Raw genomic sequence first — 26,819 nt, 5'->3', positions numbered from 1 at the left:
AGTATCTTTTTATCAAAAGATAAAAAGTGTAAATGGAAAATTATTTGTGTACTGTACAGAAAACAGGGAAAAGTATGAAGGATGCATAAGAAACAGAAAAGAGAAATAATACCTTTAGCCTTAACAAATTATATAATCGGTGGTATGCGAGGTAATTATCCACCCTGTACTTCCATGTACTGTAAGCTGAACAGTTACCAAGGCATATGTGGTTTTACCAAAGTGGATTTTTTTTTATATTAAGTTTCTAAGGAAGAAAGAATTTTCTTCAAGCACTGCAAAAGAGATGGAAATTAATGTCCACAGGAATGCAATTTCCAAACTGCTTAGAAAACAAAATAGCTCTGCTTTGACACTCTCACCTCCCTGTGTCCATTACAGCAACTATAGTTACTGGACAATAGAATGTAATACATGGCAAATGCCACACTCAGGATTTCTCCTGGAAAAACAGATAAGTATACCTTTGAGCAGACTGATATGTGAATGGATCACCAGATATGTACAACAAGCACACAGAAATGCTACTGAGAGAGAAAAGGAATATATATTTTCTTTCCTTCCTCTGCTTATCAAACCTGGTCTGCCTTCCCTGGGGATATCTATCAGTCATGATTCAGGCTTCTACTCTGTCTATTTTAGAAGTTCCCTAGTCTCTAATATATGAGGTCTCTCTTGCCCTATAGTGTCAGCATGGCACTTTCTTGCCCACCTCTGTTTTCATCCTTCATTGTTCACTGTCATTGCTCTTATTAACTGTATTTGTTGGCAATTCATGATGAAGTAGGGCAAAAAGTTTCTTCAGACAGTGAGAGTGGCCCACACAGAGCTTTGAAGATAAGGACTGAGACATGGACTCCTCGTTTTCATACAAGATGTGACTCAGCAAGGTGTCTGGAAGAGATGGGTGAGGCATTCTAGGAGACCTGCTCTGCCTCCCTGTGTTAGGCTCTCATCCAAAATAACTGCAACACTTTTTTTTAGAGATGAGTTGTTTGACAGTTGGGTATGACTTCAAAAACCCAGACTCATAAATACATGCATTACTGAGATCAATTCTGGACTCAAAAGCCCAGCATATTTTTCTACTGTAGGCAGGGCAACATAGCAGCTCAGGCAGTTACTGGTGGCTGGAGACTAAAACAAACCATTGAATAATTCAAACGACTACCAGATTCAGCATTCTGGTGCTCCACATGTCTGTGTCTCTCTTTCACTGTCATGGTAGCACTAATGTCATGGTTCAGGCTTCAGTGCTGAGCTGTGATACTGCAGCAAATCCAGAATGGTTGGATTACTGCTGTTGTCTGAATGGTCTGTGACTGAAGGGCAAATATTCTTGTGGGAAACGAGAATTTGCTCTGCACTGTATGTTGCCCTGGGGCTCCTGAGGTGTGTGCATGAATAATCTCCAGCAGAGGAGTGAAGCAGACAGGTCACAGCAGCAGCATCACTCATCTGAACTTGAGCTGCTGATGTCCATATTGATGACCCCATTACACTGTACACAGTATGTAGGAAACAGGTTTATTCAAAGCAGCCTTGAACCCCAGCACCCAAAAGCAGTGTGATAGGTATATGAATATGATTGCAGAACTCTCTGAACACAAATTGAAGCTCCTCAGCAAGTGATTTTCTCCAATAACCCTCTGGATTTCTTAACAGCAATTAAGGATTCTTACATCACATATAAAAGGAGAAATACATAAAGTACACATGATATCCCCACACTATAAATGCTTTGCAGCTACCAGAAAGAGCAGTGAATTCTCCACCCTTACATACAAGTTATACAGGGCCCTCAAAACACACAATATCAAGATACAGTTGCACAATGTCACTTGTCCAAAACAGCACATACATCAGTTCTACTTGGCCATGTCCCTGTTTTATCTGGCTTTTGCAGACCACTTTGCATGTTGGCAACTGTTATCCTCTCTAAAGGTTTCATAGGATTTGATAGATGTCCTCTTTGTGCTACAAATATCCATGGTACCACGACCAAAACAAACAGCTGTAACACAGACCTGTTTCTTGAGACGTGGTTATATTGCATCTCAAACCCTTCACAAGTTGAAGATGTGCAAAACTGTGCAAAATTTGTGGAGAGGTAATGTTTGCAGAGCAATTTATTGAAAGACAAAACTGGATGTGAGCTGCAAAGGATGGAAAAAATCTGAAAAAACTGTGTACCTCTTTCAATATGTCTCTGAAGCTGCACATCTTCCTATGTTGAACTGCTGGTTTTTTTGAGGACTCTGGTGATCCCTGACAATGCATACCTCAAAGTCTCCTCATTTTACCCTTCCTCACTTCAGAGGATCTCTGCTTTAGAGGAATTCTCCATACCAAGCAGAAAGAAAACAAAGCCCAAATTCAGTGGCCTTTTTCACTTAAGATTTGAGTTGCAGAGCAGTAGAGCACAGGAAGCCTTCCTCTGTAAGCCTATCTATTGGCAATGGAGTGAAGTTTACAGTGTTATAAAAAATACCTCCTACTGATATAAAGATAAAGAAACTACTGCAATTCTGACAGATATTTGTGTTCACCTCAAAACATTTTAATTGGTCTAACTGTGGTAGTTGTCTCCCCAAATCCTACCACCTCCTGCTGGCCAAGCAGGTAGTGTCACAGTCTCAGTTCATAAATTGGTCCTAGATGTATAATAGATAACAACAAGGTAATTCACATGTGTTTTACTAAAGACACATTCGAGATTTCAGATGTTATACCTAAAATAAAATAGCAGGGAATGACACCAAAAGAACCTTTGCTCAATATTCCTAAAAGGTTGGATTAATACAGAATTCTTTATTGTCACAAAGTTACCAAAACCCAAATATTAGTCTAAAATCTATGATTCCTAGCATTTTTGCAGTCCTTAGGGGGAAAAAAAGGGATAAATAAAAGGCATCCTGTGCTGGTAATTTACAGGATGTTCAGTTTATTATTGCACTACTGTTCTCTAATTTGTGACTGGCATGCCCCTAGGCAGTGAAGTCTCAAAAGATTTAGCACAGATAGATCCAGAAACATGGGTCCTGAATCTTTTACTTTTTTCTCTTTCTTCAGTTCTTTGTTCAACATCGTATTTCCCTAAGATCATCCATTATGATTTTACTCCACTGTGATTTTACTGCTTGTAGGAACCACTACCACCATCTCTGATTCCCCTAAACTTTATCTACCCCACAAGCCTTTGGAACATTCTATGAGTAACAACACTGGGTGATTTTAGAAGTGTTTTTCTATAACCTATATAATTTACATTCACTTATTATTTTTTTTTGTCCAGCATAACCCAGCAATAGAACAGGTGACAATTTGGAGGAGTGCAATGTTCCATTTCTACAGTCAGTACCAAAATTACATTTAATCTATGTCCAAGTGAATCATATCTCCAGTGTTCAAATTAAATGTTTCATGTACTCTTCTGCGGAAAGTATAGGAGACACATTAAAGAGCTGTGTAGGAACACATTAAAGAGCTGTGTAGGAATTACATCACAGCTGTTCAAATACAGTGTTTATCCATGACATTGCTCATCTGTGGGCTAACCAAGAAACTCAAGATGATATCAAGTTCTTCCAGGTTAAGCTCCTTAGCAATCTTTGCAAAGCAAGCAAGTGAGCTTCATCCCTACATATGGAAAGAGGCAGGTGCCTTTGAAGATTTACGAAAGGAAATCCTGCTTTCCTAACTGCAGTGCCTGGAGGTCTTCAGGGGGACTCTTCATTGATCAGAAAGGGAACATGCCTTTAGGTAGCTGCTGTATAAGTATTTAAGACCCAAGGGGCAGCTTGGCTATGCAGGCTGGATCCCACCCTCAGAATCTCATTCATGCTTTTAAAGCAGTAGCTGAGGAGGCATTTCTATTTCTTTCTTCTTTTATCTCCACTTAGTAGCTTCTCTCCAAAGCCTATTTGTTGGGTTAGAAATGGTAAGGGACGACTTTCCATATTCTGAGTGACACTGCAGCTATTATCTAAATAAAAAGGGATAGGTTTTCATTAAAAGTGCACATTTAGCCTTGTGCTCGTGGTGACACTGGCACAGCCACACACATCTGTTATCCCACTTCTACTGTGGACACACACAGTGCCTCAGTGTGTGGGTTGAGGAGGTGTCAGCAGCGAGTTGAGTATCTTACAGCTCGCAGTGCCCTAAAGGGTTGGCCATGTTTTCCGCTCCTCACCCCAAACCACCAGCTCCAACCACCTTCATTGCTCCGTGTGGACCCTCTGTCCACTTGCTGAGATGAACCACCTCAGCAGGCAGGCAGCCAACAGGGCTTCCCACTGCTCTGATGAGTTCATTCAGCTCTCCAGGAGGTGAGCCAAGAGCCAAACCTGGCACCAGAAGGAGATGGGAGCACACTGCTGGAGGCAGAGGATGGGAGGATCAAGGATGGGTTTCTCCAGGGCAGCAAGCTATTCTGCTGTCTGAGAGGAGACAAGAAACCTCATCCTCTGCTGCAATAAAACCTCTTTAACAAAATGGGGGTTATCAGATGACCGATCAGAAATTTCAGGGGGAACTGATTACAGTAAACCTCAGGAAAAAAGTTGGGTTGTTTTAATTGCCAGGCACAACATGCACAAACCCACCTTGTTCACACAGCCTGCATACATTTACATAGGGAGATTTGGGATTTCTGTTAGTTTCCTTCATGTTTTTGGAGCTGCATGCAAGCCAGCTGTCTCAGCAACCAGGAGGATTAGGTTTAAAAAACCAGAAACCAGAGATCTGAACTTCTCACGTTATATCTTGACTCTTACACTTGAAGCTTTACAAAGAAGGCTAAATATCTTCAGACTACTGATAAAAGTCAGGAGAGTTGGCAGTTTTGCAGACATTTACAGGCTTGGCAACACATTTTTCTGTTTTTAAGTGAAAACAGACAAAACAGTGCACATGGTAGAATAACGAACATCTTGGCACAGTGCAATTACAATACTGGAACACACCACTATTCAGTTTTAATAGATGCTTTTGAGAAAAACAATCCCCTATGTTCAGCTCCCTGTTACATTTATTCTCCAGAACTCCAGTGCCAAAAGCTTCCCCATCTTCTCTGTGGGCTTTCCAAACAGAGTTCACCTCCCGTGAAGCACCACAAAAATACAGCTGCTGTCAGGCAGCTCCTTTCCTTGCTAAGATGGGTTAGACTCACATCATAGAGAAATGGCAGCATGCAGTGCCATAATTGCATTCAAACCAGGAGAGGATTTTTTTTAGAATATAACATGACTGACTTCCTAGTCTTTTGTTTCTATGAAGAAATTCCACGAAGCATTCTGTGGATAACCTAGCACTGATCTACAGCCTGGATTTCTATAGCACAGTACCGCATCTAGAAATCTTCCAGCAATATAGTATTCCAGTATATATTAAGCAATACTACCAAATTTGCAGATATAAATACTATAATGCAACTTCATATTTAATTGTAAGTTAATTTTTTGCTACTAAAGAAATAATTTTAAAAAAAGGAAATAATGATAAAATCTTGGGTGTAAAGGTCAACTATTACAAAAAATATTTCAGTGTAACCAAACCACCAGTGATGGTTATGACTGGGAAGGTTCAGGGCTCCAGGATTCATAGAACACAAGCAGTAACAAAGGATTACCAACCTTTTCAGCAGATTCTGAAAGTGGGAACTAAAGTTCTGGGAAAATCACTGACACTAAATCTGCTGTATGCATAAACCATAAGACGAAATGAGTATTAGTTTTCTCAGAAAATAAAATTCTTAAGACACCTAAAATTAAAATTGAATTGCTCTCACCAGTTAACAACCTTTGAGTATGAACAAGCAATGCTGAACAAAGATCTTGCAGGGGGTCTCAGAAGCAGTCTCCTGACATAACTGAAATATGCTAAAATAATTCAGCTAAAAAGAGTCTGGTTTAGCTATTAATTTATTAATTACTGTGCTGCATTCTGAGGTGACACTACTTAGAGCCTTGAGCCTTTCCACTTTACAGCATCCTCTCCAAGCACATGACAGCATTGAACTTGCCCTTCTTGGTAAGAGTAACAGTGGAATTACTGCACTATGATCATATGGAAATGATGAATTAGCATGGAGCAAGGAAAGTGAAAGACAAAAAAAATCCAAGGGGGGCAAGAGAGCTGCTGATCCAGCTGGAAAGGCAGAGTGATGACTTAAGGCTTGTTGAAGGGATGAGCAGGATGACTTGCTGCCACGACTAAGGCACAGCACAGGGGACTGTACCCACTCCCTGACTGCTGTAACTGCCCAGGGACAAGGTCTACAGGTAACTGCAGTGCAGGGACAGCCACAAATCAGTGGATTATTCACTATCTACATACAGCCTCCCTACTTCATCTGTATCCCACTTAATGCAGTTCTACCTGTGATGGAGGTGTTAGGAAATTGCAGTGTGAGGAAGGTGATTGTGTCTCAGTCACAATCTCTCTCGTGAGCTGTGCTATTCAGTGCCTTCTGATTTAATATCCTCGAAATCTCCAAAGATGGCAGTTAAAATTTAAACAGGCATTCTGAAAAGACACTCTTGATCCCATTATCAGTGTCGTGGATGGGATTACAATGGGGGTGGTAATGGTGGAAATGTTTTAGGAGAGATCTAGTATCAACAGCAGGAGTGGCCACTAATTGGATTCTTTCTGTGTCACCGCAGAGTTGTCACGGGACCCTCGTTCTCTGTTGAACACTGCAGCTCTCAAGGCGCTCAGAAAGGAGCTTTCTCAATTGTTATCACATCAGTCTGCCTTCCCACTCAAACACAAATCCCCCAAAGCTCTTTCTAAAGCTAAGGAAATCATGGAACCCATGACTTCCATGACATCTGCAACAAGTGTCCTGCCTCATCAGTGTGAGAATGGGCCCTGACATTACACAAGGCTCAGACTCCTGATCCTGCATGAACATTTGGTCATATATATATATATATATATATATATATATATATATATATATATGTAAGTAAAATATCAAGTGAAGAATGTAAGTTAAACAAAGCTAGATAAAAAACCTGCAAACTGTCAAAATAGTCTGCAATGAAGTGTTTCTATCCAGAACAGAATTTGCAAATACTTCAAAATATTTTTTTCCATAGCTGTCTAGCATCCATTGAGTGTGGGTTTTATAATGGTTTGCGCATTTAGGAACACTGTCCCTAACATTACAACATTTTAAATAAACTGTTTTTATCAGTTCCTGACTGGAGTAAGAGTAGTTACTAATAATTTTCACACTGTTACTTGCAATCTCTAGGATCCTTCTGGATTTCTACATGTAATTTTTTTCCTAATGACCTCTAATTAAGCTTACTTCTTGTAGGTGCATTTGCGTGCCATTTGGAAATTCACCAAGGGATTTTTTTCAATGTAAATTACACCAATCATAATTAATTTTTTTCCTCTGAAACAGAGACAAAAATCAATGAAAGGCCAAGGAGACATGCCAAGAAGCAGAAACTGAAGTTGCATATTGTGACGTAACAAGCTCACCCACCTCGATTATAAAGTGCTAAGAAGAGGAAGCCCCTGACAAGCAATAAACTGACACATAATTAAGACAATTCAAGGCAGAACACATTCTGCCTGGAAAATGTTTTCTTGTACTCTACCTAACTGCTCAGAGCAGTGAGAGGAAAAAAAAAAAAAGCAGGGTGACACTTTGAAAACTCTATGAAGACAATAAGTATCCCACCTAATCTTCACTAGCTGGGGGAAAAAGAAACACACCAGCTTTTGTGCAGTGCAGGTTGCCTCACATCACAAACAGAGTTGATAGTACAGACATGCCTGGTATGTTCAGCATTCCATATCAAGCAAAGATGAATTAGCCGCAACAAAAATGTTTTACAGCTTTCATGCAGCAGTTTATGGATTTTTTTGTACCTCTGGAATTTTTTACCTTGAGCATATCATGGAACTTGTACTGTCTCAGATCTTTTCCTAAGATTATTTTTATCTCACTGTGAGGAACATCTTTGTGAGCTCTGAACACTTTTACAGCTGCTAGGATGCTAATGGGAACTTCATGTGTGTACCCAGCACAAGTGCTCTCAGGAAAAAAAAAATCCAATGTCAAAGGAAGGTATGTAGAAGTCACCATAAATATGTCTTTGAATGTTTACCATCTGGAACAGTAGATTACATTTTGACAAGAAGCTGGACTGCCCTGTGGGCATTGTCTTTTAAACAGCCCCATCATTATAAAGGAAGGAAAAACATGATTTGCTGTTCCTAGTTTCTCAGCAAGATTTTCTGGCAGTGCTAGAGAAACTAGTTTGGTTTTTTCCCCCTAGTAAAACAATAACAAGTTGGGCATGCGTAATTAGCTGTGCACTTTCTTTAAAAAGAAGGGTTTCTTGTAGATCATCTGATCTGTGATTCAATGATACCCACAAAGAGGGATAGGTTTCAGCTAGGCAGTGACAGCAGCAGGCTCTGCAGCTCACAGTGCTGCACCTTTAGCTTTGCTGGAAGTGTGGACCTCTGCTGAAGCTGGCATATTGAGCTTCTCACAGGACACACTGGGAGAAAGAGGAGAAATCCAATATACAAGACTTTAACATAGAGCTATAATGAGGTTTTCCTTTGGTTTTGTTTTTCATTTTAAGCTCGTAAAAGTTTCCATCACTTTTTACAATGAGAAAGTGTAGACTGAGAGAAAAAACCAAAATGGTCAAATTTATTCACATAAATCTTGGTCTGGTTGTGCAGTGATTTTTGAGATTTAGCTAATTCTCTGTTTCAGATTGCTGTGGATGACTTCTGAGGACACATTCATACTAAAGAGTGCGTTTGAAAACACAAGCTGAGAACAACCTGTAAAGGGGCCAAATAGTCTGTTCAAGTAAAAAAAACTTAACAAAAAAGTTGGTTTGAGGTAAAAAAATATGTGCAACATGAAGCATGGGTTTATGGGCATCGTTACACAGTTGAATACCAAAATCACAAAGCACCAGCTATAAATGCCCTTGCTCAGCCTACTAAACAGATCTTATTTCAGAGCACATTATATACAGTATTATATATAGAATATCTCACCTGTGAGTGGTGAGGACAGTGTTAGATTTCTTTCACAAGTAGGAGGCCAGTAATTCATAAGCAGAAGAGGTATGTGACAGTTACTGTGAAGATCTGTTATGGTGCAAAAGAAGCAAATATTTTGTTACTCTGCACAGGAAAACAGCGTGTATATATACAACAAATTTTTAACTAAACAACCCCAAACCAAATAAAAGGAAAAATAATCCATCCTCTAATTTCTCCATGTATATTTTAGTATAAAACAATGAAAACATGTTTTCTGATAAGCTAACATACTGTAATTAGTGATAACATTTCTGAATTAGTTAATTTGCTGGGCTTCCCACGCTTCAGACATCAATGAACTTAATAGCGGAATTAAATGAAAATGATAGTGGAGTACTTCCATAACTAATTTCTAATTATATTTCTGCCCCTCTTCCTTCCTAACATAAATTTTTTGCCTACTTCTAATTAACACTTCAGATCGCTAGTTTAGAATCTATAAATATAGCGAGTCTTTAATGATCCATTATAGTGATGCTACTTAGTTTTCAATGACTTGTAAAACTTTCACAAACAGATCTGCAAATGAATTACATCCATCTGCTCTGCTGCAGCTGCAAGAGCAGCATTACATTGTACCCTGCCTTTCTCTACTTTCCTGATTTTCTCTTAACTTTATGCCCGTGTGTGAGCCAAACCATCTCGATGCCGATTATCAGGAGCCCAAGCAGGTCTGTACAAAGGAGTCTTCAAACTTTACAGGCACCTCAAACGCACTTTCAAAGCGGTCTGCTCCCAGCTGAGCCTCAGACAGGCTGCACGCTGTTGAAGCATCCTGCTCAAAACCTAGGAAGGACTGCGGCGGCTCCTTGTGCCTGCCGAGCCCGCCTTCTCCGCGGCTGTGCCGGATCGCAGCGCAGCGCAGCGGGCTCAGCACGCCCCGTGCCCGGCCGGCGCTGCCCGCTCCGCTCCGGGCACCGCACACGTGTGCGCCCAGCCAGAGCCGCGCCCGGGGGGCAGCGCCGGGACACGCTGCTCCGGGGGAGATTTTCCAATCCACACCTCCGAAAGCGTGACCTTAGCGGCGTTAAGAGTGTTAGCTCTATGAGACAGCCGAGCATCAGGCTGTGCTCGCTGTTATCTGTCAGCCGTACAATAGCAGCATTGATAAGGCAGCAGCAACTGGCTTTGACAAGTGTGCTGTGCTAGCATTCCTCTGAAAACCGTGAAGGAAAAAAAAGGAGAGAGAGAGAGAGAGGGAGAGAGAGAGAGAGAGAGAGAGAGAGAGGCATGAGGTGCCTTTTACTTTACCTGAACAAAGTGTGCTGGTTTATTTTTCCCTCTGAGCTGCTGGAAACGATCCTTCCCCTTTCTCCCCCAGAGCTAGGTATTTCTTCTTTTGCTTGCAGCTCACACTTGGGGAAGACCACACAGCTCCAGCAAGGCTGCCTCTCTCCCCTAATCCCCACTCGAGTGTGATGACACACACTAACCCCAACCATCTGTTGAAACACGTCCTCAAGCACTCAGCACAGTGGTGTGTCAAGACGGGCTGCCCAATCCAATCGCTGGGGTTGGGTGGCTCTTAAGGAGCTGGAGGCAGAGACAAGGGCAGAAACTATAAGGCTGAGAACTCTTTAGCAAAGTAACCTGAGATTTTGAGAAAGGGCTGCTATTGAAATAAAGAGCAGAAGGGGGAGGTACTCGCGGGAAGGTAGAGGGAGTGGATTAGTCTGGTGGCCAGTTGTGTAACTTCTCACAACTCCTTGTATTCCCAAGGGACCACTGGTATACCCCTTCGCAGTGGGATGTACAGAAGCACAAGAGCAACAGTGATTTTTTTTTTTTTTATGGCGGGTCTATTAAGGGCAATCTCCTCCGAGAGACGCTTTTCTAAAAGAGATTAAAGATGCAGCTTGAAATCCTGATAAAGTGCTACTGCGGGAGTCGTTTGCACGGTGATGTGACATCTGCATCCCGAAATCCCAGCTCCTTACCGTGCCGCGCTTAGCCCGCGGCTGCTTCCAGCCTTCCTGGGAGAACGGCGGAGGGAGGCTGGAGGAAAACCGGGGTGGGGGGCGAGGCGGGGAGAAGCGGGGATATCCGAAGAGCAAATATTTCTGCTCGTGCTCGCAGACATCTGCGGGTCCTTGCCCCGAGCCCGCGCCCCCCGGGACGCTCGGCGGCCGCCGCTGCTCCCCGGCGCGCCCGGCGGCTCGGTGGCCCAGCGGCACACGCTGCTCGCCCGCCCGCGGCGCTGCTGTGACAGCTCCGGCCCCGCTCGGTGCCCCTCGCCCCCGGCTGCCGCCCCTCGGCCCCAGCAGCCTGTTGCTTCCCCCCTTCCCACCCGCTTCCGCCGCGTCCCGCGGGATGCAGCCGCAGTTTGGGGAGCGCTGCCCTGCCCTGCCCTGCCCTTGGGGACCCGCCACCCCCCGGTCGGGGCTGGGGGCTCCGGGCTGTGCCGCGGCAAGTCTGGACTGTGTCCAGTCTGTACCTCAGTTTCCCTCTGCCACAAAGCAAATATTGTCACACCTTCCTTCCCTCTCAGGGATACTGCCAGGAAAAATCCACTAATTTACAGAAGATGTCCGGGAAGGATAGATAAGGGACACAGAAAAGCTGCTAAGCGCCAAAGAAACAGTTCTTTCCTTTCCCCTCCCTGTAATAGGATAGCGTGGAAGAGAGATTTAAAATCTCAAGGGTTTTTACCTCATTACCAAGTGCCTGACTTGACACTTGCATTAAATCTACATTTCACATTATGACAGATGTTGTGTTTTCTTTGAACTGAAAGGGAAGGACGTTGTTTTGGCATTTAAAGTTACTCTGAAAGTGTTAACATCCAACTTGAAGAAAGGTTTGCAATTGTGAAAAGACACACTCTGCCCAGCTATATGAAAGCCATATGAGAGTCTTGAAATGTTGATTTGGCTTACTCGTTCTTTAATACCTTACACAAGGCTGTTTCTGAAAGACTAGTGGCAAAGTGAATACTTAATAAAATGTGAGACTCAAGAGCTGGGGTCTGAGCCCAGATAGCTGTTAGCAAAGCTGACCTGGAAAAGAAAGGAAAAGGAAGAAACTGTAGTCACAACCCTATTTGCGTAAATTCTTCCCCAAAGTGATGATACAGTGTCTGTTTCAGCCTATTACTCTGAAACTGCTATCACAGATGTTTGGTATCCACTAAAACACTACTCCCTAATCTGCTAATTCAAGATAAATAAACAGCTGAATAATATTTTCAACAGTAATATGTGGTGAAGTAGAGATGCAACTACTGTCCCTGGGGTATTGTAAGATTCTTAATGTTGCCAATTATATCTTCAGGGCAAGGGGTTGGTTTGATTTTGTTTCATTCTAGCAGACTGTGGTCTGTAAACAGGCTGGATAACCTTACATACTCAAAAAGCCTCAGAGACTTTATTGAGCTCATTTGCATTTTCTTTAGCTGTACTTCTTACCAGTATTGTATAGTAACTGCATTAAAAATCTACAGTGATCAAAGATGTGGAATATCAAAGAGGCCCTCAAATTGTGCTGCATCATCCTGTGTACTGACTCATTTTCTAAAATGAAGTTTACTTCACAGATGCTTCATTATTTTATTGGTCAGATGAGAAGCAAATTCAGCAGGGTTCAGCCTCTAACCAACATGAATGACAGTTATGTGCATACAATTATGTTGTGATGTGTATGTGCTTACCCAATGTTGTGTATTATATTTGAGTATAAATATACATAAGCAAGTTGCTGATCATTTGTGTGACGCACAGGCCCAGATCTGTTGGGTTTTTATGCCTACGTAAGTCAGGGATGCCTCTATTGATACCTGTCAAGTCACAGTACTGTAAAATAGATATGTTTAAAAGGTACCCTAATTTAGTGTTTTGTGTACAGAGACACACATACCCCCACATTTCTCTTCAAAGACTCTGCAATGATTCGAAATACAAATTTTTGTCTCTATAACCAATGCTAGCAATAGCCCTCAAACATCACGCATGATCATGTTTTCACTTAAAAGCTACTGCTGATGTTGCGGGACAATTTAACTGCTCCTTGTGTGACTAGAGCCAGATTTAGTTTGCTGTGACAGCTTATAACAGACTTTTCCACCACTTCTCCTCCTTGCACACTGCCATCTGCAAAGAGTTTAGGTTTTAAAGGTTGAAATGAAAGCTGCACTGGAAGAGCCATACCCGAAATGCTGTTAAAATTATGCATCATAAAACAGGTTCTCAAGTTGACTGTCAAACCCTTGAACTCTTGCTAAGGTCAGGCTGTCCCCAGTCACATAAGACTTGGAACAAAGTGAATAATGCTTCATGCAAATAACTCAAGACAATCCTAATATGCAAGATTAATTGTGGGTAATTGTGATATTGAGAAATAGTCACTCCTGTTTTTGTTCCCACAGATAACATGTCCCTCACATAGTAGTTCCAATTGGTTTCCATGGTAGCCAGCAGCATCTTTAAGCCAGGGTACTGAGGTTCACTCTGTTGCTTATACTTTAACTCACCAGCTTTCCTCCTGCACAGACGGCTTTGGCAGTTTTGTGTGTCAGTGTGAACATATGCACATAATCACACACGTGCACCTCTGCTCAAGAACCTTGTGTAATTCTCAACTCTGGCATTTTCAATTCTCAAAAGTAGTTAAAGGAGATTTTTCATGATTCCTGTAGCAACCTCAGTCTATCTCTCCTGCCAGTATGAATGGAAGATGACTTTTTATTTCCTTGAATCATTTTATGTCTACCCCGGATTCAATTATTTTTGAAGAGTTTATATAGGAACAGAAGAGGTTCTAGAACATGACTGTACATCCAAAGATAAGTTTACTGTTAAATTCTAGCTTGAAATGTACTCGTGCTCCTGTTGAGTTTCACTGACATTTGTCGATAATGAGATATAATAAAAAATTCCTTGAAATCCTGTAGTGCAAAGAAAAGCTAAATAATTAAAACCAATGTTTCTTTCTAAAGATTCCAGTAAACAGCGGGTTCCACAAAGCACAGGAAGATATGCTTCTTCATGTGGAGCACAGTGAAGCCTTGGAACCACTAGCTGCAGGATGCAGTCAGGATAAAAATGACGTGTATTCAAGTGTTTGGACAAATTCATGGAGAAAAAAAATTATTCACAGCAACTGAATACAAATAAATGGCTTTTGCTACAGGGAATTCCTGAATCGTCTGGAGTATATCCTGGACAAATATTCTGTGCTTGTCCTATTCTTACACTTTACTCCAATCATCCACTATTTTCCACTACTGGAGGGTGCCAAGCCTAGTATACCCATGACTTAGTGTGGCACAGCTGCTCATTCTCTCTTAAAGAATTTGACCATTGGCAGTTTGGGGCTCTCATGGTGGGTAGCATAAGAGAGATGAATTCCTTTTAAGAACTTCAGCCAAGATTTTTAGAGGTTGGATCATAAATCCATGTTCAGGAATCTTAGTAAAAAAGGTCTGATCAAAAGTATTGAGTACACAGCAGCTGCTAGTGAAGCCAGCAGTTCATTTCCTTGTTTTCCATATGTGGGCATTCCAAAGTCAGACATAGGTTCATGTAAAATTTGTGAGTTAAATCCCAAACTACATTCTGTGCAAAACTCTACTGAACTGTTTCTTAACCTGGAGTCACATAAATTCCAAAAATACATGGTCTTTTAGAAGTGTTTCCTCCATGCAGAAAGCCCGGTTCTGTGCAAGACTCAGGCATCCCTTCAGCACAGTCATCCAAATTGCTTCAGTGGGTTCTCAGAACTCATCTACCAAACTTGGAGACCTTTGAGTGGCATAAGTAAAGATCAAAAACCTGGCCAGAGGAAGAAGAAATAAATAACTTTTAGGATATGCAACCATTCACCTGTTGGGTAGCTTTCTTCTCACTGCCCCTACTCAAACCCTGCTCAAACCCATTCCCCTGGAAAAGAATATTCTAACGATTATTCTGTGTAAAAACACAATAGGGTTAATGCACAAAAAATATTGAGGATTTTGGTGAGTTACATACAGCACACACGAAAATGCAGAATTGTGTATCCTAGAAGTGTGGATGTTAATCCAGGTATCCCAGAACAATTTCCATATTTTCTGGGGAAATGTGCATGGGCCTATGCGTGTACTCTCTAAGTGTGATACCATACATGTGCTAGCTACAAAAAGACTGCTTTAGAAATGCATTAAGGGCACAGTTCCAGAATCAGGATTACCTGCCTGTGCATAGCTCTTGTGGAATGGCAGGGCCTAGACTTCAATTTTTTAAGGAAGCTCTTCTGCCCTGCTCCATCTTCCCTGCAATGGAATCAGATGGTATGGAAGTTATACCCAGCTACAATTTGTCTTAGGACTGCAATACTAAAAATAGTTCCCCTGAGGGGTAACCAGAACAGAGGATAGAGTGCAGGTGAGACAGACAAAAGATCATAATTGACTCAATTCATCACAGGGCTTTACAATTTGTCAGATTGTTGTCATCACTATAACTTGCCTCCAGAAGAAGATAAATGGTTGAAATAATTGTCAGTCTCAAATATGTGTTTCTTCACTTACACCCCCCTTCAAAACACTGTTTCTTTTTGGTTACCATTTCTTCTCAGGTATCTCCCTCATTAGTGGTTGCCAAACAAGGTCACTGCAATAAAAAGGCACGTGTCTTACCCTAGCAGAAGAGATGATTAGATTTGTCATAGCTAAACTTTTTTTTAGTATCCCAGAATTAAATAAAGAAGACCAAAAAAACTCAACAAATGAAAACCCAGTATATTTGTCATGTCATTGTTAGGGAAAAAGAAAACAAAGCCAGCAAAAGTTTTTCCTAGCTAGAGCCTAATATGACGATTTAATGCACCAAGAAGCTGTGGTTCTTCCCTTCTCAGCTGCCAGCTGGCCAAGAGTTTCAACTCCAGCACAGTAAACAAGCGATCACTGAGTCTGGGAAGAGCTCAACACACCAGACAGCTGGAAAATAGGGGCGAATATAGGCAGGAAAATCAGCAGATTTAACCAGTCTGCACAAGGTAGGTGTTCCTGTTCTCAGTGGTAGGGAACACACCAAGGAGAGAGTATATATGGAGTCTATAAGGCTTTAAAAGTGTGAGAACTCAGAGAGCAATGTGCTCTCAGAACTTGTGCTGACTTCACATCTTTGGACAGAGTTCAATTTCATTACTGAAAAAATTTGAGGTAAACCATCCAATACTTAACAAAAACTGAAAAAATGCCAAAAATTTAGAAGCCAGAACGTCTCATAGCTTTTAATGTTAATTATTAGTAAAGCAATGACCAGTGGTCATCTTTAAGTCCCTCCCTCTTACATAATTATAATCTTTGCTCCTAATCAAAACTTTCAGCCTGAAAAAATTGCAGTAACAAAGAATGAAGGTTTTTGTGGACTACACCTTAAACTCACCAAAATCAGGAAAAGTTTAATTACAAAGGTTTAATAATACTCTTCCCCCTTTGAGCATGCTTCTAATATTGCACATAATCAAGGTACCACTAAAAAAACCAACTATGTTCATGATGTTCTGTACAGAGCGTGGGAATGCACATAGTTTAACATACAGATTCATTTTTTTCCTAGAGAGCCAAGGAAGCAACAGCCCCTGTAGCCCTTTTATTTTTGTAACAACTAAGTATCAGCAAATCCCATAACAATTTAGGAAAACATTTCATTTAACCCTTTTGTGATCTCATCTCTGACACAATGATGAGAATATTTGGGAGCAGAAGGAGCAGACACCAGCTATACCTCTGTGTACAGAAATTTTTGTATAGTAGGAGGGACCTTTCAGTTTCCCTTCTGTTCTCACTGTGAAAAGAGGCCAACATGCTCAGCTTGCCTTACATATAATTAAATTTAGAGTTACACCTGCTAAGTCAATTAACCTCAAAGAAATTGGCATCTCATGTAAGGACATACAAATAAACAGGTAGGGTAATGCAGTTGTAATAGCTGGCAGACTCATTCAAGGCCCTCTTGATTATAACCCCTAAGGTAAGCATGTACTAAAGTCATAATGGAGTTTTGTGCCACCAAAACAATGCTAAAGCAGTATTTATTGCATGGAGAATACATTTGCTGGAGTCAAGTTTTCTTAGAATGGTCTTGTGTGTAGCTGTTACCTTCTCCTGTCCATGGGAGTGACTTAAATGCCAATACCCGTCCCTAAAAATCTACGTGTAGGCATGCATAGGTGATGTCAATTAGTAGAATTAAATATATATATATATATGTAACACATATATATTTACATGTGTGTATAATTCTATATCTAAATTCTTGTTACTGGGCCTAAATTAGGGATATCATAGATTGAAAGCAAAAAAAAAAAAAAAACCATAATAAAACAGTATATTTACAAACATGACCTGTAGATAACAACTCAAATTATCTAAGGGAAAAAAAAACGAAAAAGAAGGAAAAAGAAGGAAAGTTACCATACGTATCCCACCACTTGCCATTCTTTTTGTAGGCGAAAAAATGCCATAAGTTCCTCACTCTACTGCCAAAACCTCTAATTCACCTCCTGAAAACATCTATGCCTCACATCCCGTGTCAGCAAAAAACCAAAAAAATCATTGTAGAGAAAACTGCGGAAGTGAGGACAGAGAAAAAACTGAAATGTAATATTGAGAAAGGCTAAGAGAGAAGAGCTATTGCAGAGTGGTGAGTTGCTGGAAGACATTATGATTACTTTGCAGATCAGAATAATCATTCAAGATATATAAAAATCCCAGTAGTAGGTGTAGATTCTGTATTGGTGTTGCTGAGGGTGTTCAGTGCTAATGGAAAGAGAGTTCTCATTTCTTTCCAGGCAGAGCTAGTCTGGGCAGAGTGAGTGGTAACATCCATGGGTCCCAATGCACAGCAGGTTGTTCAACTGTATTGACTAGTTGTAATTGTGTTCTCCAAAGGATAGGCAAAGTTCAGTATTGTAGCAGTGGCAGAAGGATTTGGGGAGGAAGGAAGGAAAAAGGCACAGTGCTTTGTAGAACAAGAAGGTATTAGTGAAATTTCAGAAAGCAAAGGAGGCTGAGGGCATTCAAGCTGATTGGCAGGGAGTCAAAAGGTCTTCAAAGAAAGAGTGAAGGTTTGGGGGGGATAGGAAAAGGTCCAAGGGGAACATCCATCCTTGATCCACCTCAAGGAGGATTTTACAAAAGTCAGAATTTGAAAAGAACCAACATTGGGCTGCAGAGCCTGCTGGATGCGGCATTTCTGAAAGGCTGTGGGTCACAAGAGAGATTCCTGACCCTTTTGCTGGTCTGTTCCTCGCTGTACTTTCCCCTCAACTGTGGCACAGGAGGATCTTGTTCTTCATCCTCATGGCTTCCCCTTTTCTCTCTCAGTACCACCACTCTCCTCCACTGCCCTTTAGCACAGCAGCCACATTCCCTCTCTCTCCTTAGACAGTCCCATGGCACTTCCCAGACTGTGAGCACTAAAGGGCAAGGCACACAGGGGAGAGGAAAGGGTCAGGTCTGAAAGAGACAGAATAGAATTCTGGCTGGAAAAGCATTTTCTGCTTCTGATGCCACCATGGACCTGAGCACCCCTTCAGGGCTCCTCTGTCTCTCCCTGTCCATGCAAAACCTTCTACAGCAGCAAAGGAAAACTCCCAACAGATAGTCTCATCTGCTGTCCTTAGGTTGACACTTACCCAAAATCTCCTGTCATGGCAAATGTAATTATTATTTACTCTCAGTGGTAATTTAGGGCACTGAATCTTTTCCAAGCTTATGTCAGTAAAATTGAATTTTAGAGGGACTGGAGCAGGAAGTTGTACTATTTGCCTGGCTGGTTTGCTTTGTTTTTATTTGAATTCCATATTCGGTTGAAAGGAGGGATAAATATTTTTCCTCTTCATTCTGGTATCGATGAGTGGGAAGGTAGAACCTGGTTGGTTAGACTAATGTAAAAGGCAGAGCTGTTCTTTCTTCTGTACTGTCCTAAGGGATTCAGAATATTTTTTATAGTTGGCTCATTCTCTACCTCAGGCTGTACACATAGTTCTAAAAAAAGGACAGAAATGCCATTTTGCAACTAGTTTCGAAACTTGTTTTTAATCTGCACTTTAATAAATCCAAGGCCTTTCTAACATTTTCTTCAAACTGCATGCTATCAGGCAGTCACTAAAAAATCAGAATTTGCAAAAGAACTGTAATAAGGGCAGTTGTTTGATGTACAGTCCAACAATTGGCTCCACAGAGGTGGTGAGGAGCTATACTCCATCTGCAGGTGATGCAGCTTCCAAGGACAGGTTCAAATCCAGCAAAAACCTTTGGAAGGAACAATCCATCCTTTTCCCTCACTCTTCTCACACGGTTCTTGTTCTTGCTGACTCCTTTGTGCATACATTAGGTGACCACTTTGGTGTTTTTTTGAGTGGCTAAATTCTACTCAGGTTTAATCAGACCACAAAGCTATGAAAATGCTAGTGCTGACACAAGAAAAGGACCAGAATCATTGATCCAAGGGAGAGAAAAAATAAAATTAATCTTCCTTCAGAGACAATCTCATCTTAAATGGGCTCAAGTTGATCTTAAAATCAAATTTTAGAACTCACACAAACTCAAGATGAGTCAAACTGGAGAGACTTTACAATGGCCACCTACTCTGGGATGGTACTAGTGACAGAAAGTGCTCTACTAATGTGCAGCTGTGTCCTTCTACAGGATATGAGACCTGTCCCTGAGACGCTGAATTATCTTGAGAGGCAATCTTCAGATAACAAGCATTATTTTTAGATTTTAGCCCAGATGCTATTTAAACCAGTCTCATCCACAACAAAAAACCTTCAGTGGAGTTGAGCTGGATTTCCTCATAATGATAGACTTTGACTGAGGTTAGAGTCTCTGCCATGCTTGTTGGAGACACGAGGAGGCTGACCTTTCCTGACAGGAAGATAGCCTGACACAGGAACTCCATAAATAACCTTTGCTTTTGCTGGAGGTGTATTCTGCCAAAGAGTGCCCTTTTGGGGACATCTTCTTTGGTTTTCAAGAAGGCTAAGGCAGTATTTTCCAGATAAATGAATATAGAGGTTTTTAAACCCACTTGTAAGGGTTTTTAAACCTGATTACACCCACTGTGTGCTTTCATGACTTTGCTTCATAGGTGGTAAAGTGGTCTACCTGAACTTACTCAGAAGAAAAAGGAACTATATTTTATGTATACCTAAATATATACATGTACATATACACACACCATGGTTTATTACATTTAAGATTTTTCCTATTAGTTGAGAGTCCCTGAGCAAAATAAAAAGGCATTTAACCTGTAGTTTTTCCAGAGGCAGCTGACAGCCTGACTTAGCTGTGTGCTTTTACAGCCTCTCCCTGCAGTGGGACCAAGCAGACAGATCATTTCACTGAAATAAATCATGCTTACCCTTCTACAAAAATTTCTTTCACACAAACCAATCCACAGCCCGTTTTAAGACATCAGTGCCTGAATTATAAGTAGCAGTGTGATGGCTGATCAATAACTGTGTCACAGAACTAATAAATAAAGATATGCCAACAAATGACTAATTGCAGATCTCAATCCCTGCCTGTCTTGTGCTGATGTGAAATCCCCCCAAGTGAAAGTGGTGGAATTCACTGCCTAGTTTAGAAGCTATTTTGAGCTAGAGATCTGATCTGCTCTCTTGTGATCTTAGGAAAAACATAAGTATTTTATCACTGAGTGACAGTAAGCATTGGCATATCATCAGGCTTTTCTTAAAACCTCTTCACTTGTGATGAGTTACTCATTAAAATAAAAATTGGTCATTTTTATTGGGACAGCATAGTTTCCTGCAATTTTTTTTCCCATTCAACTGTTATTCCCAAAATTAGCACAACGTAAGGCAGCCTGTGTTAACTCTTTCTTATGCTAAACAGCCCTTGTTAGTTTAACAGAACAAAAGCTTTGATTGTAAGTGCAAATATGTGTGAGAATCTAGAGTCAAAGCACATTGGTGGCTTTTTTTTTTACTGAATGACTTGCTTTGGTGCAAGTTTCCAAATAAAGATTTAATTGCACCCACTTGCATCAATTACAATATCAAAGCACACAAGTTATAAAAACAGAAGGTGCGGACACAATGGCTATTTCAGAGTCTGTTTTGAAAACAGATTAGACAGAGTTATAATGATCATTTCTTCAAAAGAATTTAGAGATTATCATAAACAGAACGGACTGTGGATTTTAATTGAAAACTCACTTCAAATTCTTTGTATCCCTCTACCCCAGCCTGGTTTCCTTCACAGCTTTTAACAGAATAGTTAATAAGTGGGTTTAACAGGGGGGATTTGAAACCCGGAGATAAATACAGTTGCAGTACCCAGTTCTTAATATTGCAGTGCCTGTGGTACCTTTGGGTGATCTCATTTCCTGCACTTACACTTTGACGTAATCACACTTAGCACCTGTACTACAACTCAGCAATTCATTCCAGAAACCCAGACACTCTTTGTGGGCCCCTTGGATTTGAGAACAGCTACCTGTGCCTTCCCAAAGAGAAATCTCACTCATATATCCTTGAAAACTTTTTGTGATTCTGAAATTTCAGTTTCTCTTTCCAGAGAGTAAAAAAAAATGCAAAAAGAAGAGAGTACCTTTTTATATTTTGAATATTAGTAGTCTCAAAGACATTTGTTCAGATCATGACAATTCCCTGGAAGGTGTTCTTGATAAACATTGTTTATGCACATACAGTGCATATTAAAAGGCAGTGGCATCAGTGATGCTCTTGAGAAACAGGACAACATTTCAGCCACCTAGCAAAACTAGAAGGGTTTAACTAGTAAAGCTTAATGGTTGTTAGATCAAGGTATGAACACACCTAAGTTCTTCTAAATATTGATTGTTACAAAGTCAGGAATATATTGAAAAATATAGAAAGAGCTGATATACTGATTGAAAGTGCTCCCTTATGAACATGATGTGTTAATTACGTCACATCATTTGTTCTTATGCAAAGATTGTATTTTCTGAGGTGCTTGATTTCCACAAGCAGAATGACATTGTAGACCTCCCAGGAGAGGCCCTCCATGTATCACATTTTCTGAAGACTCTTCCACTGGAGATGAATTTGGATCATTATGGCAAAGCAAGAGTCACTGCAGAGAGTGCCTCTTATCCCGAATTAAGCCTCACCCCTTGTCCGTAGGGTGAGATCTGGACCACTCTGAGTCTTGCTAAACACAGATTTGGTTTCCCAACTGTCCCCAGCCCCATGCCAGGGCACACCACTGCTTTCTGTCACAGGCCTTTCAGCTGGTTAGAAACTCTGTGTTGGCCTGGAGCCACACTTCTAGGGCACCCCACTTTTATAAATCCAGAAGACATTCTCTGTACCCATATAGTATTCCTACTGAGTCTGCTTATGCAAAAAATCTGTCCCGATGTTTTAAGAGACTGAACAAACCTTTTGGAAAAATTGTTGCCTCCTAAAGTTACTTGACTTCTTGATCTTCTTAAACTTAGAGCTGATTTTTATCCATGGTTTCTGTCATTGCAAATTTCTCTGAGGGGATTAAGCATTTAAATCGCACTGACATAAAAAATATTCAGTGATATGTCCATTGCATGACTGATAATAAAAATTGAAATATTCTAAAAATATCAGCTAATTTAAAGTATCAAGGACACCTTCAAGGATACTGAAGGATTAGTAATCACAGCCAAAGACAGCCAGGTGGCCAATTCAAACACATTACAAAACCCTTCTGAAAAGTAAAAAGGCACTGTGGTTTTACATCAGATTGTATTTCCATGCAGTTCTGTCACTGTCTTTTTTTATAAAACAAGCAGTCTCAGAAACAACTTTAGCAATCACCTACACCTCACACAAGTACAAGTGCAGGCCTGACAGGAGCTGGGATGGACGTGCTCCCTACGGTCCCTGTGGAGCTGCTTGGCATCCTCTGGCAGGCAGAGATGCTGCCCTGGCACATGGCAGCAGCTGGCGTGGGATGAGTGTGGGGACACCTCACACAGCCAAGCTACTGTGGGAAAGACAGGCAGAAAAACCTCTCAAGTGCATAGGGTTGGAACAGCAACATTTTGTTCATGGTAGACTTATCCCTAGTGACTTGACTTTCAGGCAAAAAAATGTGTCTCCCTATATAAACCAAATTCACCTACTGTCACAAAGAGGAAGCAAGCAGGGTACCCCAGATAACAAGAGCCATGATGACATCTAGCAATTTCTCCTGACTTTGGTGCATGACAAGGAAGCTAAATAGGTGTCAGAAGTTGGGTGGTGTGAAGATTGGGGTGCCTGACATGCTGGAGTGTCCCCCTCAGGGTTCATGAGCATGGGCCAGGCAAGCACCTCACATCTAATGTTGCCACTGAGGTCACGACTTCTAATAATTTCCCTTCACTTCCATACTCTCCCCAAAGCATCTCATATTGCTTCCTGGATTTCAGATGCAATGCTTTATCTTTGAAAAAATAAACAAACAGTGGGAGAAGGATACACTGTTTTAGAGATAAGGTGATTTAGTGTCTTGGAAACCTTTAAACAAAATAGCAGATATTCTACCAAATTGCCTATTGGTTTTATTTACTTGGTATTCTGGGGCTGAGAGGTTTCAAAGTCAAATGACTGTAATGAGCCTTTAAAATCCATATTTGGGTAGATAAACAGATAGTGCTGAGCACTGCTGTTGTCTCCATCTTGTAAATGATAAGTAAATGCCTTCCACTTGAGCAGCCACTCACTCAGGTAAACAAGTCAGTGGCTCTGGTGAATATAAATACAAAGTTGGAATGAGAGTTAGCTCTGGGAAAACCCTGGCATAGAACAGTCACACACTTTCTGCCTTTGCATTTTCAAAATGAGCAGTGGAAACAGTGGCATGTGCCATCCTCCTGCCCTGTAATGTTTGATTTTGCCTTTAAAATACAGAAATAACGAAGCTTAAAGGAAAAGTATCTAAATTAATAAAGGCTATTGGCAGAAGAGGGAGAACATTTTTGGGCTCCAAATTGAATAGAAATGAGCACAGAGACACTTTTCTAACCAAACTGTGCAGCTAACCTCAAAGACTGTGAGGTACTAACTACGCTTTAAAAATGCATTGTAGAGGTTTTCTCATGTTACACATTTAGGGACAAGCCCAGCAGGACAACACTGGTGTGCAGCCAGGAGACCATTCTGAAATCACACCAGAACTACACAGCAGAATTAGCATCACAGTCTCTGGGGAACAGCTCCCTTTTGGTCAAAGTATTTTACAGATAGGTTGCCAGGAACTGAAATCCAGTGGAAACAGCAGTTCCCAAACTAGGACTCACCCTCTCTCTGGGAAAGAAGGGGGGTATGAGAGATACTGGCAGGGCTGCAAACTGAGATGAGCAGCTGTAATCCTGAATGCTGGATGCTGAATGAGTTGGGGAGGAAAGGGGAGAGAAGGGTCATGAATGGTGGAACTCACTTGGGAGAGGGGCACAGGAAAAATAGTTTGGGAAATGCTGCAGCAGAAGCCTTTCTTTTCCCAAATCCCTCCTTTTCCATTGTTGCTTCCTTGAACAAAAGCAGCCCATGCAAAGACAAGGGCTTAAAACTAAAAGGCCTGACACATATTTCCTTGTCTCAGTATCAAATATCTCCTGCGATATTTACAATTCTTATACCATAAATAGAAATGCTTGAACACAGAGCTCATTTCCTGGTTTCTCAGAAAATGACATCCTCTTCCTTCTTGCCAGTTTCCCACATCTCTCCGTGCTTAATGCTGGTGGCCTGCCTTTCCCCACCATTGTACTGGTTCTCTTTTCCAGCAGCCACAGCCTCACATTCGGTAACCTTTGCCCTTCCATTTGATCAGAGCCAAAATGCCACCTTTAGAAAACTAACGTACCAGAGAAAATGGAAATATGAAGCTGGGCAATCCGCCATGCTGTTGTCTTACCCTGTTTCCACTGAGGTTTTTTTTCTGGAATACACCTGTTGATTTTAAATTAATGAAAGGTTTTCTAAATAAACTGGAGCATCTGAAGACTCAGGAGCTCTTTAGGAGCAGAGCCCTTTTTAAAACTGAACCTCTATCAATGTGTTAAGTTTGAGGCAGAGCAATTATTTACTGAAAAAGAATTGTACTTTACCTGCAGGCCTCTTTGAAGTCTTCTTGTCATTACTAGAAATTTCACTGAATTATCTTCCATCTCCCAAATCAGCTTTCTGCTGACACAAGAGAGCTTCACCTTCTTTTTGATCCTACAAGTGAAGCCATGTGGAAATGATTGAGAGTGACGTCACAAGTTCAGCATTATGATTTAAATTTAGGATCGAGCAGGAGGAGGGGAAAAAAATTACACGCATCCATGATTACTGTGTTTGGGTCATTCAGATGCAGGCTTAAAAAAATAAGGTCTTGTCTCAGTGAATATGGAATGTACCATGGAATCTTTTAATAGGTATCTATATCTATCTATATATCTATATCTATAATCTATATCTATATCTATATCTATATCTATATCTATATCTATATCTATATCTATATCTATATCTATATCTATATCTATATCTATATCTATATCTATAATCTATCTATCTATCTATCTATCTATCTATCTATCTATCTATCTATCTATCTATCTATCTATATCTATATATAGAGATATGTCTCAAAAACTTTGGCTTCTTCCACAGTCTTTCATTGTTTATGTGACTTTTTGATTGCTGTTGTAAGTACTAGAGGTAATAGTATTTTGGTAATGCTGTATGTAAATAAGTTTTAGACCTTTCAAAAGGAGCATATGTTCCCATAAGTTCCAGGCCCCTTTTATCCTCACAAATTGAAAAACTCGAAACTACTGAGTTTGAAACACTCACTCACAATTATTACTAATTAATGTAAAATTCAGGTAAGTGGAAGGTGGTCTTTTCAGAACAAGCATTTATACACAGAAAAAGTTGATAATTAAATCAAGGATCAGAGAAAACAGTCTGAAGGGACAAACTTAAGGAAGTCTGTACGTTTAGCTCAGTACATCTAAGAGGGGACTGGCCAACTTTGAATCAGGAGGCCATCAGGAAGAAAGATTCTCAGTTCCCCAGCAGAACTAGAAGCAGTACTAGAGGCTGCTGCTGGGGGTGAAATGGTAAGGTGATACATTCATGTTTTCTGAGCTGAAGTAGTGCTCCCTGAAACTCACTACCACAAAAATACCATCTCCACATGTCATGAAGAATACAAGTGGCCTCTTTTAGGAGACTTGTATTAGTCAGTTGATTTTGCTTTATTCTCTGATTTTTAATGCATTCACAAAATCACAGAATCATTAAGGCTGGAAAAGACATCGAAGACCACAGAGTTCAGATCAAAGGAAGCTGGGAAAAATGTAATCCATGGGATTGTTTGTACACTTGTAATTGTAGTAACTTGGAGAGGTAGTGGGAATATAGTTATTCTATTCTATTCTATTCTATTCTATTCTATTCTATTCTATTCTATTCTATTCTATTCTATTCTATTCTATTCTATTCTATTCTATTCATTATGTTACATTACTTTCAAGCAAGATAATAGATACATGTGTTTTCTTAAATAGAAGTCAGTATCTTTTGCCACCAATGAATAATGTTAATTTCTAATATTTGATTCAACAGTAAGCTCATACTAAAAGTATACAAATATTTCTCTGTATGGCAATACCTACATTTAGATACAGTCACTGACTTGCAGTATTCATTGAATCTCCCTTCTACCACACACACACACACCATCAGCAGAAAAATGAATGAGACAAAAATGTTCAGCCTCAAGA

General features: G+C 40.7%; 1 protein-coding gene across 9 annotated transcripts in view; it reads right to left on the bottom strand.

Annotated features, from left to right (window-relative positions):
• Positions 1-26,819, bottom strand: part of SULF1 (sulfatase 1) — a 186,040-nt gene that overhangs the window by 113,426 nt on the left and 45,795 nt on the right. For 4 of the 9 annotated variants that reach the window (XM_033080107.2, XM_033080158.2, XM_033080168.2 and 1 more), the window contains exons 1-2: positions 10,348-10,688; positions 9,049-9,141 (exon numbers count right to left, since the gene is read on the bottom strand). The gene's annotated coding sequence lies outside the window, so the exon portion shown is untranslated. Of the gene's footprint in view, positions 1-9,048; positions 9,142-10,347; positions 10,689-11,033; positions 11,056-25,151; positions 25,264-26,819 lie in introns of those variants that run through there. The other 5 variants (XM_033080115.1, XM_033080123.1, XM_033080140.1 and 2 more) reach the window with 4 other exon arrangements.

Source organism: Catharus ustulatus, chromosome 1 (genome assembly GCF_009819885.2).
Source record: "Catharus ustulatus isolate bCatUst1 chromosome 1, bCatUst1.pri.v2, whole genome shotgun sequence".
In the NCBI taxonomy this organism is placed as follows: Eukaryota; Metazoa; Chordata; class Aves; order Passeriformes; family Turdidae; genus Catharus; species Catharus ustulatus.
This window is presented reverse-complemented; position numbering and strand designations above follow the sequence as displayed.